At 39.0% G+C, this 12,127-nt stretch overlaps 1 protein-coding gene across 6 annotated transcripts in view; it reads right to left on the bottom strand.

Moving 5' to 3' along the window:
• The window catches only part of SGMS2 (sphingomyelin synthase 2), a 60,236-nt gene that overhangs the window by 26,720 nt on the left and 21,389 nt on the right, over nucleotides 1–12,127 (bottom strand). Inside the window, exon 1 of one of the 6 annotated variants that reach the window (XM_050338697.1) lies at nucleotides 11,348–11,807. The exons of 4 other annotated variants lie outside the window; for them this stretch is intronic. The gene's annotated coding sequence lies outside the window, so the exon portion shown is untranslated. Of the gene's footprint in view, nucleotides 1–7,465; nucleotides 7,490–11,347; nucleotides 11,808–12,127 lie in introns of those variants that run through there. One more of the 6 variants, XM_050338703.1, reaches the window with a different exon arrangement.

Consider the following 12,127-nt stretch of genomic DNA (forward strand, 5'->3'; position numbering starts at 1 on the left):
TCATATCACAGTCAGCATACCCAGTCAAACAGGGATGGGAATACACAGATCCTTCTTTCAAGCTGTTTGTTTACAGGCTGAGACACCCAAATCTACATCCAGCTCACACACAAGATAGTTCCTTCCCACTTTTTCCCCCTCCCCCAGCTTTTGTTCCCACACTTTCAGAACTAAAGTCAGGTAAATTTAATTTTAACAACAAGAAATTAAGACTACTGAGCAAATTTTGGCAACTACCATGCTCAGTCTATAGATGTTTACATTGGGGGTGAGAACAGCGGCGAAGAAACCTTTATTATATACTCTTCAAGCTTCCAGTTTGCAACAACCAAAATTATATCAAGCTTCCTGTATGTAACTGGGTTTTTCACTGAAGTTCTATGCCTCAACTTGAAGCACTACATAGTTAAAAAAAAAAAAAAATGGCATCAAAACCTAAGCTTCCAGGGCAGTCCCATGGTCTTCCTTAAACTTGTTCAAGTATTCCATTAGCTCAAAATCTTCTATTAATAGAAGAAAATACTTTCCACATTATGCTGACAAGAAAAAACATTTCCTTTTAATATTATTTAATTTGTCAGGAAAGACACTGTTTAACTTTAAATACTAAACACTTAAGTACTATGCCCTTCAACACTTTCTTCTTCATTTCTGTTTCTGCCACAGACTGACAAACAGAATGCTCCTTTCCTTAGTATAATCACTCCTTCTGCCTGGCACACTATCTCTCCACAACGAAGGGTATCATTGTTAAATAAATTTTCCAAGAAGATGGTAACAGTAGGACAGCAGTAGAAAATAATTACAATTATAATCCAAAATCTTTCTGTAATACCTCAGACATTTTGCTATCTCCATTTCAGCCTCACCCTACAGATCAGAAATAGAGGACAAGAATACTATTAATGTGTTTTTTACTGTCTCTCACAGAGTTCTTAGTTACCTCAGAACCTAACTAAACATCTCCAGAATAATTTAAGCCTCTTATTATTCCCTGCTAAACTAAAGCCTTTGGTAAGAGTAACCCTACATTGAATACCACTGCAATAACGAAATTCCTTTATGCCAAGCCACTCATGAGACTCAACATAGATACTTTTGCCATTCATGTCAATCGCTTAACCTCTTTTCCTTCCCATTCTCACCCAATGGTTTGAAAATTTATTGCTTTCTTTAAAGCTTTTAAGAAGGACATGAAGATCCAAGTTGGTCAGAAAGGATTTAAAGAAGGAAGTTAGTGATGCTTAAATTCCCACTTACTAAAACTGCAAGATTAAAACTATTTCTGCAGGAAAACAGCTGAGTAGTATCTTCAGCTTTATTCCTAAAAAGTCATCATTGGAACACCAGACACCTGCTTTGTAACATTTATCCATTCACACACAGCATAACTAAAAAGGTTCAAATGAAATTAACAATCTAGTCACTAGAGTTACATTGGTCTTATCCTACCAACTGATGAAACCTGGTGTCAAAGTTCTGAGGTTGCCCTCAATCTACATAGAATGATTTACATTACACTGCATCACATACCTCAGGTAGCAACTTCCACACCATAAGCTGCCTTTTATGCTCAAGGGAGGCTTCTATTGCTAACTGAACCTGCTACATTTAGAAATACAGGAAAGCAATTGTTCACTCAAATCAATCAAGCCTGCACGTAAAGTGGAAATACAAGCTGGTCGATCAAACCCACAAGCTAGAACCCAAGTCTAGTTCTGACCTTTGTCTTACTGTCCATGAAAGATTTGGGGGCAGAGGAAGAAAAGAATGTGTGATCAAACAGGATGTTTCAAAAAGGATATTCAGAAGAAGTTATTTCCAAACATATTTCATAATTCATCACATTTTCTTGGTAGGTCCTAGAACTTATTTTAAAATCATTCTAAAGCTTATTTTAAAATAAAAAGTATTTTATAAAAACTATTCAAAAATCATTTCAGAGCATTCTTGTCTCACATCCAGCAGACATCTAGAGACACACTGATTAGGAAAGACAAAGGGAGGACATAAAGAGGTGTCATGTGGACTAGCTGAAGTGTTCAAAGACTAACTACGAGGCAACAAACAGATTCTATAAACTGTTCCCAGTCAGAACTGCAGCTGACAAACCTGTTTCAGAGAATAAAGTCAGTCTCATCTCTAGACTCACTGAGACCAGTGAGGTTGTGAATGTGTGCTAAGTAACCATGGTGTACAATAACTAGCTAGTGAATCAGCTAATTTCATGTGATCAGTTACAAAAGTCTAGGGAGAGTGTGTTCAACTAGGAAGAAATTTATCTGAAGTCCCAGAGCAAATCTATTTTTTCCCCTTCCTAATAATTAAACCTTAAAGTTGAAAAAACTGTCTAAAAAAAGGTCTTTATATCACAAGAAATGCAGAATTCTGTTCTACCACAAGATACAAACTGAGTTAGAATTCATAGTTTAAGACCTTTAGAAAGCAGAACCTATGCCCTACAGCAACTATATTATTCCTGAAAAGTCTTAGATGAGCTCCACATCTCACACAAGACAGAGAACACACAAGAAACAGGTTTTCTACACAACAGTGTTAGCATTTCAGCAAAGACTAGGAAACAAGTCAGCCCCAAAATCAGGTCCAGTTCTGAGCAAATCTGATTACCTTTTAAGATAATGCACATTGTGAGCCATTAGTATTAAATACTCAGATGTGTGGGTCATGAACAATAAAGTACCACATCTTTTGAGTAAAGGCATCTACCAAAGCCAAAAATGTTTCCTCCTACATTCCTAGGACAGCTTTACTAAAGCTTACACTCAAAGTTACGTATTCAACTCAAACAGTTCAATTCCAACAGAGTAGCTACCCTAGTCTAAAAAGGACTCTGCTTCCCAAAGTTTCCTCATGCCTGACAGTAACATTTATGAAACAGGTTTAGACAGAATTGGCATCTGTTCAACTCTGTTTCTATGCGACAACAGCACAAGCTGTTATTTCTTATTCTGCAAGGAATCAGAGCAGTCACCTGAAGTGTCCAGGGCAAAAATTCACAGTAAAGTTTCTTAAGCATGAACATCAGAACACTGAATATTCATGCACACATACTGAGACACAATCTCAGTTGCTACTAACTCTCATCATTTGAGCTAATGTGCAGACTTCATAGCAGGCAATTATAAAAAACCAAAACCAAACACACACCAAACCAAAAACCCTACCAAAACCAAAATAAAAACCAGGAACAGCTTACTATTCAGTTTAATTATATATTTTCATCACAGATACAGGAGGTAGAATAATGTAAGACAAGACAGTGCTCATACTACCTAGAGAACACTGTCAGGTAAGCAGCCACATATTCTTTGATATGTACCAGTGTGAAGACCTACTTGAAACACAGCTCGGTTAACTGCAAACATACCTCACGGGCAATCACTCTATAGGTGCTGCCTGGCTAAGAGGTAGACAGAGACATGAAGGTCCTCTCAGATGAGGCTAGACTTGAGTTACATCAGGCTGTACATTAAACAATAGGCCAAAATCAATTAACTAGTTGCCGGTTAATGAACTTGTGCCTGCATATCCACAGAAATAAGGTCCCGTTGAGCTAAGGTATTAGTGAATTTATGGGTCCATCTGGTCTACGTGCCTTCAGTTACCCAAACAGATTTGCTTTGGGTGAAACATTTTGCTTTGTTTCCTCAGACTAAGTCCGGCATTTTACTCATAACGAGTTTATGTCAAAGATGGTGAGATTTAGCAGAGAAACAAGCAGTAGCCACTTCATAGTTCAAACAGGGCCCAAGAAATTATAAACTAAGAAAGTGGAAAGGGTTTTCTAGATGTGCATGCATTTCCAATTTACATGCCTGAAATTATGAAGAAAAAAAAAAAAGGCTGCCTTTGCTTTTTATTTAAATCTATGAATGGTCCTAGACCTATAAAAATCGTGAAAAGGGGAGATGAGAGGTGCAGAAACAGTGCTTTGAAACAATCATAATAGTGATAAGACAAAAAAGTCACCTTACATAACAATACATTTTATGTCCACTAAGACTGTCTATTACTCCACTGAATCCCACTATTACAAATCATACAGCAACAAAAATAGTGTTCTGCAGTTTACAGGCTTTTTGATGACAGGAGAAAGGCTTGTTACCTGATTCTAATTGAAAAAACATAGAATATCACTATTAATGCATGTGGTAGTACATTTTTCATGTTACATTCTCAGCAACGCACGACCAAATCACAAGCTATGTACTATCAGTAACACTTGCTGAGTAACACAAACCATTAACATCAGAAGCAGTATTTTCATAATAGCAAGTGTCACGGAAGATTAATCAAGATAGTGGTTCTTTGGGCAAGTTATGGAGGCCTAAGTACAACACTCCTCTTTGTAGTCATCCTTGTAATCTCAATACAGACTTCGGTAAGAAAGAACTTTTCCGGCATGTTACACACATCACAGTCAAACTCTGACTAAACTGTGTTGCCCTCAACACATGTTCTAGAAAGGCTTGCAGTGCTAAAAGCTTTGTGGCTGGCTCCACTACAACAGGATGCAGACGGAGAATAGGAAGAAAGCACACATGCACGCACACTCAAAAAAAGCTGTGGGTAAGGTAAAAACACGGTTCTAGTGTTTGCCCTTAATAAAGCCCCACAGAACAGAGAGCTTCTGCTTTTCTGCCACTCTCCTCTGCCCTCCAGGCCTTTAAAGGGGAATAGTGTCCCATTTTAACTTCACTGAGCTCCTCAGATGTAAGAGAGCTAATGAGTTTAGTCAAACCATGTGATGTTTAAGAGTTTATACTAAATTTTCTCTTAGTCCAAATTAAGGAAAAAGAAAAATAAAAAGAAACCAAGCCAGAAACTGTTTCTGGGAACATTCATCCTGCATAGTAAAACTAAGCCAGGCAGCTACTTACCTTGTTCAGACTGACCAATAACTAGAGACTTGTGTACGCAGGAAAGCAAACTGCCTACAATCTGTAGAATTACGTGTTTAAAAAATCCCTAACACACACACAAAAAATACTTTTAGAGCAACAAGTGTAAATACTTAGATTTTTGTTAAAGCTGAAATTTAGCCTAACTACTTGAGCTTTGCTATTTGACAGGGATTGTGCCTTGTTCCATGGTTGGTCAGCACTCATCTCACTAAATTTAAAAGTCCATACAAGTTCCCGAATTTTTTCACAGAGATATATATTACTCCACCCTACTTTAAATAGTCTATTTGTTCCACACAGAAGAAATGACTACTCATCATAATACTTATTCCTGGTTTACATATGAAAATAGCTAAGTTGCCTTTTTTTTTTTAAGGCCTGCATAGAGAAAGCTAATGACCATGGTTACCACAAACACACAGAAAAGGCCAACCAAAAAAACTATCCTCACTACAACACACTAGCCATTCAGCTATATAGCTGAATGTGTAATATTCAGTTTCAGGGTGGTAAACATTGCTAAGATGATGAATTCTGAATAGCCTGAAAATTCAGGATACAGTCACTGCAGGGGACAGAAGTTTAAACCTGTAACACTCGACTCTTCAGTAAGTTGTCTTAATATTAGACTTACAAATCCACTGTGGCACCTTGGAAGGAGCAATGCCTTTAATATTTCTTGCTTCAGAGCCAAACAGGATGCCACAGCCCTTCCTCTCAAGACTGAAGTCCATCATGAAAGTTAACATATTTCTAGGAAAACAAAAACACTGAAGGGAGTTGTTCTTCTATTTCGGTGCATGAGCACTTTTAATAGTCAATACAGGATTCAAACCATTTCAGTCAATGCTCTCTCACAGGAAGGAAATAAACACAGCTTCACACCTACAGCTTTCTGGCACATTTTCCACATCAAGTGGAGTTGACTGTTGTGTTTTTTGGTTTTTTTTTTCCAAAATTTCAAAATCAATCCCCATATCTGCATGCAAAGTATACACATGCTTTCAAAACAATTTGCAAACAATTATGTGAAAAGCACAGTAGACTGAGCATCTGCATTTCAGTAACTGCAGTTTAAGCAAGTGTATTAAGTGGACCTTATTACTTATTAAGTAGAGTCAAGTTTTGGCCTCTGCAAGACTAAGGTGGTATGCCAGAATAAAGGAATGAACTCTTGTCAAGTGACACTCAAAATAACATACAAAATCTGAGTGAAATCAAGTGAAGACAAGCTCATAGTTCTGAGACTACCACCATAAAAAAGTCTTATATTGCATCCTTACAGATTAGTAAAGCACTATTAAGACAGGAAAAAAACACACGCTTTGGCAGGACTTTTGCAGGCTCCAAAAACATAGGAGCTAAAAGTAACATGAGTTAGCTTTTTAAACTACAACATATATATACTCCTGAAATAGGTAAGTAACCAGAAAAACTAAAAGTATGAACTAAAGCAGAATAACAATTAATTTCTCTCAGTATTAAACAAAAAAACCCCAGACCAAAACAAAATGAAGTGCTTTCAGAGTTTCAGTTGAAATGCTTCTGATTCTTTACTGAAATTGTAAAACATAAATTTGAACCAGAATAGCTGGCAGAGGATGAAACAGAATCCTTCATGGTGTTGTTTTAGCACTGTTAAGACAGTAACACAGCATTCCAGTTTTTAAAATGTCCTTTTGAGGCAATGGCACTGATGGGAACAGTTTGCTTCAATATAATCTGTGTGCAGTTTCAAATCAAGACAGGGCAATGGTATTTGGCATCCTTATAAAGCATCCACAGACAGCAAGTGCTGTTTCTATTTACAAGGTTGATGTGGGGGAAGTAAAAAAAGAAAGAAAAAAAACCAACCACCACCACCACCACACCACCCCCCTCAAAAAAAAATAAAATGAGCAGTAATTACTGTACAAGTGTACCAGAGCCATCAACAAGCTATAGGATTAGATTGTGCCCTCCAGATAGAAGACAGAATTAATGACTGAGGCACAACGTTCTCTACTGCTGCAGTTTCTCTTTAGCAAATTATGTCACCTAAATAAGGAGACTGTCTCATTATTTCTGATTTAGCAGTAACTCAGTCTTAAATGGAGCATACAGAGTTGAATTCAGTTTCTTGGATAAGACTTAAGCATATCATGGCTGGAACTAGAAAAAAAGCCTGGAGACTGTCTCCTTATTTAGTTCTGCTCCACTAACCAGCACTAGAGCGAACATAAGCAGGAACTTGGGTGTGTGCATAAGTAAATATTTTGTCACTGTTATGTACATTTCACATGACTGAAACTAATTGAGAGAAGTCATTCAGCACTCATCACACAACAGTTTGAGATCTTAGGAGGTTAAGCAGATCACAAACTCTAAAGAGAAAAATTAAGAAATCCAAACATATTTCAACATGAAAAAACAAGCACTGAAAGCAGGTGACTTCGTAATAAAGGACTTTTACAGATGCAAGTGTTCTACTAAAGCTATATTGGGGAAGTAACATATGCCAAACCAATTGTAATAGTACTTCAATAAAGGAAAACCATTACCTTTTGCTTAGGTCTCTAAGATCTTTCTTACAAGATTCAGGTTCTAGACAGGCTCTGCCGGAGGCTTGCTCTTTGAGGCTGGACAGATTTCTACACTCTAATAGGGTTAAACTCCCATTTATTTTATAGTTAACTGAAATTTTAAAAGAAAAACAACTAAATTTAAGTTCTAGCATTAGAGGCATGAATATCACTGACCTATGAACAAGCAAAAAAAACACCAAAAAACCACAAAGAAAATGCCACATACCTCACCCTTCTGTAAGTTACACTCTACCAAGGCAAACTCCAGTAAGTTATGCTAGAGCTCACAGTGACACTTTGCTATCAGAACCTGCATAAAACCAAAAACTGAATAAACATACTAATTTGGGATTTTACTAATAGGTTTGTTTTTTTTTTTTAACTCATCTGTGTTAGTACTTAAAACTTCACTCTTGCAACTTTTCAAAACATTCAGTGCTGCACCCAAGAGGCTCAGCATTTCCTCAAGGAAGAACAGGTGATCTACTTTGCATAAGAAACCACACACACACACACACAAACATTGCAAAGCTTAGTGTGAAGCTTGCTGCATTGGACAGGATTCCAGTAAGATTCAACCTAAGGAAATCTCAATATATAAAGAAAATGAAAACTACAGTAGGAAACAGGAAGAGATGAACTCTAAAAGCCATGAACGGGAAAACATTGCAACACGCAGCTGCAAAGCTCAGCCTGTGGAATCCTCACAGGTGCACTGAGAGTAGCAACTTGAATTTTGTTTAGGAACTTTATAAAGAATAAACAAGATGTCCTTGCAGTTTATACACAGTAGCTCCAAGTTAACCTGCATCAAGTGGGGAGGGTAAATGACAAGACAGCTGCTTTCTTGTTCAGATACCTTCAAATGCACAGGATAATCTCCCATTCTAGCGTTACACATCTGAGAAACTATTTCATCTGCAAAATTCTATCACTAAATATTGAATATGTACTTTTGTGCTATAACTTAATTCCCTTGTCAGAATTTTAAGTTTTCCTGAGTAATCATGTTTCAGAATTACTTGTTTGAGGATCTAGACCTGAACACTATTTCAATAAGAACCATTCTATTTGCAATGATTAACTCAAAAGCTTCAGATACTTGGACAAACTATTTCTTCACCTGTAAAACACAGCAGACCTCAGTATATTTTTTTATGCCATCAGATTACAAACCAGAGGACCCACTTACCACACAGTGAGGCAGGAAGTTTTACTCAGCAACTACAAGGACGTCCTGAAGGCACAGCAGTATTACAGATACTGCATATATGTTAGCTAAGTGGGTAAGTAACAGGTTTTCCTAAAGCTTTAAAGTTTTAGTATACAGTCTGGTCCTATTAAAATTCCTATCAAGAACTATAAAGTAGACTTCCAAAACTATAATGTTAAGTACTTCATTCTTTGTATCACCCATATCCCTACAAGACCTACTCTGGAGAAGAAAAAGTGATAACTTAAGCAAGCATCCTTGTACAGCAGAGACTTGTGGTTATTAACGTCCTGAAGGCTCACCAGAACAGTCCGGTTTCAGTATAGTTAAGAAATATCTTTCAAACAAAGTCTATTCTGGACAAGACAGAGCTATCTGTGTTACATAAAACTTTTCCATTAGCAGCTCTTAAGCTCTTCAGAATCTGCTGGGACAGTGGTGCCTGGATGCCCGACATTCTTAGTGTTCGCAGCATCTTTGGGGACAGTGGTGTCCATGGTACAAACAGTTCTCCCAGCAGAGAGAGATCTCTGAAGACAGTGGATGTAGTGTTACATTAATCTTCCAGCATCTGTTCGGACGCCTGCAATACCATATCCATACTAAATAATATGTCACAGCGTCTGTATTGTCCACTCCCCACAAACAGTATCAAATAACATTGTAGGCCAACAGTCCATGAAAATTAGGGAAAAAGGACAAACAGAAGATGTATGCCATTTTATTACCAATATCTGTATCTTCAAAGTCTATTTCTATACCAGAACACTTAACTGTAATGAGCCATTTCTTCAAAAACCTTTAAGAAAGACTACTCACTTTTTAAATCCATCACTTGTTTTGATATTTAATACTTAAAAAAAAAAATCAATACACTACTTTTCAGTCTTCATACTTTTATTTGGCATACTAATATATCATATATTAAGAACTCTGGTGTTTAGAATAAAAAATACTTGAGAGTATGTCTCTTATTCGGCTCTCCCAGATACAGGCAGGTATGTGTGTAGGTTGGGTTTTTTTAACTCGATAAGGAAATAAGTTTTTCACAATACTACATCCCTTAAATAATACTTCTTATGTCTACTTAAAATATTAAATTTTGAATTAATTTGTCTTAAAATATTACAATCATAACACACTTATAATGCAGAAAAATAAATGCTTATTAACATGCCAACCAAGGTTCAATATTTAAAATTCAGGGGTAGAGTAATTCTTAATTAGTCAATCTAATTCAGATTACCAACCCAAGAGTTAAAAAAAAATAATGCATCTTTGCTCTCTTTAAGTTCTCATTTCTCCACTGTATAAGTTCACTTCAAGGACAGCACAGAAATCAACCTCATTAGGGGCCTTCATCTGCCATGCTACTGTCCCCTCAGATTTTCACCTAAAGTTTCTCCCCACCAGCACTTTGAGTTGTCCAAATGCTCTTTGAGACTGCACATACTACACAAGGTACACTTGAATATTTTTCTGAAGGACAGAGACAAGTGTATGTTTTTCAGTAAAATGTGATAATCCATGTCTGATTTTAGAGAAACAATCTAAATGGAAAAAAAAATATGGAAGCAAGCCCATTGACCTCTCTAGTAAATTAAGCCCTAGATCATTTAAGTTAGGGTAAGTAAAGAATAAGAGTTACTGGATTCATAAAGAAAAAAATATCTAAGCCTACACAGTCTCAAAAAACCTGCCAGGTCAAATAATAATACACCTAAGCAACCAGATGAAATAAAATGAAAAAAAGCAAATTGGTTTGGGGCAAACCATTTAATAAACACAACTTAAAGTGAGGCTTGCCAAAACTCCTCTAAGGCCTGGTGTCTCAGACAAAGTATCATGCACCTGCTCAGTTTACGCTAATACATCTATGGAATCATTCACTTGTGTAATTAAATGTGTATAAACTAATAGCTGACAAGTGGTTTGAGGATACACAAGTGCTTGATTTTCTAAGGTCTTCAAATGAAATAAAACGTTTAGAAATGGATTAAAACAGACATCTAGTCTACACTGTCTCCTATATTATCTGCTAGAAGATTATGCATTAACTACTTTCCACAAGGATTTCAAGCTAAATTTAAGCCAGAAACCATGCAGTGCTAATAGAAATGTACTCTGCCATTAAGTTAAGAAGTTTAGTTTAGGTATACTTGAGGAAGTTTAAGACTGGCTTCAACAGAGCAGATATTCGACAAGGAAAAAAACCCAAACTTACAGCAAAACACCTTTATAACACCATTATGATTCTTATAATAATACTTTATCTTCCTGAGCTGAAATCACACATTTTGAATGTTCCCTCCTGTCCAACTAGGTATCTACCTGGTATGCACATATCGTCCATATCAAGAACATACAATTTTATAGCAAAGTATGTTCTGTAAATTAGATATTTCCAAGAGAAATCAAAACAGCAGGTGTCCTCTCCAGTTAGAGGGGCCTCTTCAGGACTAAAAATAAGACTATTTTACTGGTCAAACAGACATACCCTAGAAACGGAAGAGACCGCAAGTACAGGATTGCTATTCCCAGTCGCTATCCAGTTCACACGTAGAGGTCTTCTGTGAAAACAGCTCTGCAAGAGCATATCTGTGGTATGACACGCTTTTAATCCACCTGTGCCGTTCCCAACTTACCTACTCAGCTTGCACTGCTGGCAGTTCCTCCTCCAAAGGCAGATGGAAGTCTTTTTTGGAGCCTCAGGGCTCTCAGGTTCGGGCTTTGCAGTTCCTTATGGTCAGACACTCCCACCACTGAGCCAGCAGCACGCAGAAGCAGCTAGAAAGTTTGCCACAATCTCTACCTTCCCCTGCAATTCGCTCCTCTCCCAGCCGCAGCCTCTTCTCCCTCCTGGCGAAAGGGATCGGCTTTAAGGGCGTCAACGGAGGCGACACTCCTCGGAAAGGTTTCCTGCCTCAGCAGAGCCGCAGCTGGGCGCGCTCCCCCGCTGGAGAGCGGCTCCGGGCCGGGGGGCGCCGGGGGCAGCGCTGGCTCGGGGCTGCTGCTGCGGCCGCCGCCGTGTTTACCGCGAACCTCATGCTCGCCGCGGTGCTCCCTGACATCATTCATTCTGTTACACGCACGCCCGCCCACTCCATTTCCAAACACTGACTCACCCGGCGCTGCCGCCGCCGCTGCTGAGGGGCAGGGCCGGGCGAACCGGCCGGACCTCCGCGCACCCCGCCCGCCCACCGCGCTCAGCGCGGCCCCGCCCGCGCGCTCCGGCTACGGCTCTCCCCGCCCCGCGCCTCTGCGCGCGCGCGCCGCCCGCCGCCCCCGCCCGGCGGTGCCGCCCCCGCCCGGGGACTGAGGGGGCTCCGCGGGGACCGAGGGGGCCGCTGCTCACCCCGGCCGGGCATCCCCCTGCCCTGCCCGCGGCCGCCTGCTCCTGGCCAAACTACGCGAGGCTCCTCCGG

This window comes from Myiozetetes cayanensis, unplaced genomic scaffold (assembly GCF_022539395.1).
Source record: "Myiozetetes cayanensis isolate MyiCay16 unplaced genomic scaffold, myiCay2020 scf7, whole genome shotgun sequence".
Lineage (NCBI taxonomy): Eukaryota > Metazoa > Chordata > Aves > Passeriformes > Tyrannidae > Myiozetetes > Myiozetetes cayanensis.